Source organism: Palaemon carinicauda, chromosome 34 (assembly GCF_036898095.1).
Source record: "Palaemon carinicauda isolate YSFRI2023 chromosome 34, ASM3689809v2, whole genome shotgun sequence".
Classification (NCBI taxonomy): Eukaryota; Metazoa; Arthropoda; class Malacostraca; order Decapoda; family Palaemonidae; genus Palaemon; species Palaemon carinicauda.
Genome location: NC_090758.1, coordinates 38,900,621 through 38,905,620, shown reverse-complemented (window position 1 = coordinate 38,905,620; position 5,000 = coordinate 38,900,621). Strand labels below are relative to the sequence as shown.

Sequence of the window (5,000 nt, the reverse complement as noted above, 5' to 3'; positions counted from 1 at the left end):
ATCCTATGCTCACTATAGTGCTCATCAACAAGAACTCATTGTTATCTATTATTTAATAATTTAATGATAACGCTTCTTCTTCTTTGACAAGTCGAGATTTCATTTATTATTTTTTGAGCAATTCTTACACCTATATATATATATATATATATATATATATATATATATATATATATATATATATATATATATATATATATATATATATACGTAAATATATACACACACACACACACATATATATATATATATATATATATATATATATATATATATATAGAGAGAGAGAGAGAGAGAGAGAGAGAGAGAGAGAGAGAGAGAGAGAGAGAGAGAGAGAGAGAGAGAGAGATAATTCTTTGGGTGAATTTATATAATGAAACCGTTTTACCTTATTATATATATTGTATTTCAGATTCCTCTCATCAAAAGTTTTGCAGTTCAGGAAACTAATAACTCTTCTCTAAAAATATAAACAAAAGTAATAAGCGACAATCAACGAGGGAAAGTCCACTTCCCAAACATAATACCTGTCCCGAGTAATGATAATAATAATAATAATAATAATAATAATAATAATAATAATAATAATAATATGAAGAAAAAGAAGAAAAAGAAGAAGAAGACGAACCCCACGAACATGAATTAAGAAAAATCATTAATGGTAGGAGAAAATGACTAGACGAAAAAACAAAGCCTTTATCCCACATGATCAACAGCAAGTCTCTGCCTATATATAACAATCTCCCATAAATTGCCCAAACTGCCATGTGTTAGTTTCATCAGAATAGATGCTCACCAGGACGTCAGCCGGGCAAGCCCAACCACCCCCTGTGGTGTACAACTACAGCAGTGGCCTCCCCAGCAAACAGCTTAAACTCACGGTCACGTGCAGGGATCGATCTGCAGCAGCATATGCGAATGGTAAGCAAACATGTTACCTCTGTACTAGCCAGGCGGCTAATAGGCCTACAGTAATTTTGACGGGTCGCAACCACTAGTTGTATAATAATATGTAACCACCAAAACTTATCATGAAAGGGAGGTGAATAATACACGAGAGGATACACTGAGCTAAACTGGGCGGTGTTTTGTACTGGCGTATAATCGACTCGTTAATTTCATTTGTAGATTGTTATTCAAAACTCTCTCTCTCTCTCTCTCTCTCTCTCTCTCTCTCTCTCTCTCTCTCTCTCTCTCTCTCTCTTCCTTTTAAGATGTTAATGTAGCTAACCAATTATACTAACGTGGCTGTCTTCATTTCCCCAGGGATCAATCGACTTTCGACTGAAACTTTCACACAAACGTAATATTTCTATTTCAAAGACCAAGCAATAATCTATATTCTGAAGAAAAGTTTTCGATTCTGAAATTACGTGAAAGGTTATCTAGTTATTTTCTCGCCTCAGAGAATCACGAGGAATGGTATTCGACGTCGCAAGAATGAGTAAAATGGTCTCTGATAAGAGAGATTCGTTTGCACATTCACGCACAGGTCAGACCAGAGGAGCTCTCAGTAGAGAGCATACCCTCCACACTCCAGAAAACCACACCATTATGACCAGTCACATATTAATCTTGATCATGTTTAAATTGTATTTTAGAAGGAACATGTTATTGTGTTGATGTGAAATTGTGTGAGTACAGGGTAGAAGAAAAAAGAATCTTAACTTGTAAACTATATATAGGTAACTTTTGACTCTGTGTATATTGTGTTGATTCTATGTGTCATATGTTCAATACTGAATTATTTTGTGTAATAAGTGATGCACAAGATGTCTAAAGTTTTATAAATCTTATATACTCATGGGAAATGTCATATAAGGGTTTTGCTAGTCCCCCCCCCCTCATTTTATCTTGTATGTATTGTCGTAAAGGTTATAAATTACTCTTTTCTATGACTAATGTTAAACCATTCCAGGTGTCTCTAATATTTCGTTGTGTAAAATGAACCAAACTTATATTGGTTAAAGTCTATTTTATTGAAAGGGGGATGTAACATGATGTAAGAAGTCCTGTAAAAATGTGGTTAGTGCTTGCGCATGAATACATGCATGTGCACAATTCAAGCCAGTCTGAATAAAGTTCTCAACAACAACAAAACATTACATCTAAGGTCATAAAGAGAGACAAATGACTGGCTATTTACTATAAATGAATAAACAAATAAGTACAATTAGATTTTTAATTAGGCAAAACAGTACTTAAATAAGACTTCAAATAAGGAAATGTACGAATCTCATTCAAGTAGATATTGGTGCAATCACGTAAACAAGACGTTCATTGATTCGTGCAAAACCTACCTATTGCAATGGACGCCGTCCACCTGGGATAATCGCTAAGAGTGTCATTGCAGTAATATAGCTGGAAGTCATACTTGGTCCCTGGCAACACCCTTGTCAGCTCAATCCCCTCCACCACTTTCGCTGGAGTGAAGGTGGTATTAGGAGGGGGTGCCCCTGTGGGGGCCAGTAATCCAGGCGGTAGAAGACGTCCTTGTCTGGGAATCGGTCGAGAGGAAATTGAATTATGACATCGGCTCCGAAAACCTGTGGAAATGCAATACATAGATCAAGATATTCCTTGAATTCAACCAATTATGAACTATAGGGATTCAATTATAAAGACTAATCTCCCTAAGTCAAAGGGAATGTCTCGAAACTGGCATTAATCATTAAAAGGGAATGGAAAAGATGATCTGCTTAAGACTTGATATTATTTCAACAGTTCTATTGGATCAAGCTTCACATCGTTTGCACAAGTATTATCCATTACCAAGAAACGACAAAATGTAGAACGGATTTCCTATCCTGAATATATATATATATATATATATATATACATATATATATATATATATATATATATATATATATATATATATATATATATATATATATATATGTGTGTGTGTGTGTGTGTGTGTGTGCGTGTGTTCCAAATTTAACTGTTTTCCTTACCAGGGTTTCGCTCCACAAAAGAAAATTCATGCTAGTGCCACATTTATCCTTTAACTCATCATCAAGTACGGGGTGTTCGATGTCGAACGGCCATGGCCCTCTGCACAAAACATGTCCTTTCATTCCGGTCTTGAGCCTTCCTTTCCAACTCCACCATCGTTAGCCCGCACATCTCCATGATATTGTCACTCAATCTAGTTTTAGGCCTTCCTCTCGTTCTTGTACCATAGACTGATCCAATTGTATTTCCTTTTCAATTACTTAAACTCTAGCCCACAATGCATCCATTCTCTCCTTACAGAACCCCTTCCCATCCTATGGTCCTAACTTCACCTAGAAATAGAAATTCAATCTCCGCTTTGCATAACTAATGGTTGCTGCTCGATATCTCGGAGATGTTCTCTCTTGAATTCAAATTACCCAACTAACATCAGCTTCCGTTTTCTCTATGCGATAAATGTCCGTTTTCTGTTTGCTGAGATTTGCGTTATGTACGTTGGTGGGAATTCGTGATTCATTCAGAATTTCTTTAATAGTTTCCAATCTTGTTAGTTTTCACGCCTCTTTTATTCACATTTTATCAGAATCTGCATGCTCTCATTCATAATGTATTCTAGTCTTAAATCTCTCTCTCTCTCTCTCTCTCTCTCTCTCTCTGGCTGAAGTTAGCTTGGAGGAACATTCCACCCAATACGTGCAAATCTCTCAACATAACAAAGAGTAATAACTTTTTTTTTTAACGATATCATTAAAAACTGAATGACACAATCAATCCACCATTCCAGCTCGGGGTTTGTGTGTTCGTGTGTGTGTTAGATTGTAATTAGATAAAAAGGAAACTTCGAAAAGCAGCCACATAATAATAATGATAATAATAATAATAATAATAATAAATTATTAAACTTGTGTAATTTCTATTAGCATTTCATGATCTAACATCATTGCGGTATAAAATTTACTCTAAAATTAAACTATATTTCGAGTCACTTAAGAATTGCTTATAATTTTACGATAGAGTGAGCTTTTATGATAATCATTTTCTTACAGAAGTATATATGTGACACCAGCCATGATATTCAATAACACCAATTCTATTTTCAGCTACATTTTCACGTTCGCCGAAAGTTTGAGACTGTAACTGCAATGCAACAAGTTGTCAAGGAAACTGACTCTCTCTCTCTCTCTCTCTCTCTCTCTCTCTCTCTCTCTCTCTCTCTCTCTCTCTCTCTCAAGGATTAGACGTATAAAACTTCTTATACAAATTTTACAGTTGATGACTTGAGTGACAACTTTCTAGGAGTCGAACCACAAAGAAAGTCCCAAGGTAAGACTTTTTCCCTTGCAAAGAAATGGTTTGACCTTTGACTCACTTCAAGATTTAATGACGTTGTGGTTCAGATGCTGAAGAACAGAGTCTTCATATTAACAGAGGTAAAATCCATTAAAACTATCTTCGTCATTGTAACATGACACAAAACATAAACACCTTGGGTGATACAAACACGACAACAAAAGCACCGTAACAACGAACACCTCTCCCTCACTCCTGAGTCCTGACTATTTCCCAAAACAAACACGATGTGGATCACAATTTTTTTTTTATGTTTTTGGATATTATAATAACATTCACATTACATTTTATCCCTTCATGTCGTTCTCTGGAACCTCCATCACACCGATATCCCGCCGAAGTAATAGTACAGTATCTCGACTCACAGACCAAGGCGATAGAAAAGTTTAGATGAGGACGAATAATGTGAGCACCTTACTACTACGACAGTCACAGGTGAACTGAGATACCGCTGCACGGCGCACTCCTGGCCTGTATGCAGCGAGTGAAAGGGACCGGTCTCTCTGTGCTTGCTTCCAAACTAATTTTGCTTCACTCATGGTATGGTAACACTGAATCCTGATTTTGCGTAAATATTAAAACTTGCTTCATACCATTGTATTCTAGACAAATGTAAACAACATTTTCGATTTGACAAGTAATAGTTTCATGTGTTCCCAAACCATCAACTCACACTCCGATGCTTTTTAAAA

At 35.9% G+C, this 5,000-nt stretch overlaps 1 protein-coding gene across 23 annotated transcripts in view; it reads right to left on the bottom strand.

Moving 5' to 3' along the window:
• LOC137627117 (tyrosine-protein phosphatase 10D-like) overlaps positions 1-5,000 on the bottom strand; it is a 616,151-nt gene that overhangs the window by 463,766 nt on the left and 147,385 nt on the right. For 11 of the 23 annotated variants that reach the window (XR_011041117.1, XR_011041112.1, XR_011041114.1 and 8 more), the window contains exons 1-2: positions 4,328-4,764; positions 2,301-2,546 (exon numbers count right to left, since the gene is read on the bottom strand). The exons of 8 other annotated variants lie outside the window; for them this stretch is intronic. The gene's annotated coding sequence lies outside the window, so the exon portion shown is untranslated. Of the gene's footprint in view, positions 1-2,300; positions 2,547-2,957; positions 3,291-4,327; positions 4,765-5,000 lie in introns of those variants that run through there. 4 more of the 23 variants (XM_068358157.1, XM_068358154.1, XM_068358156.1 and 1 more) reach the window with 4 other exon arrangements.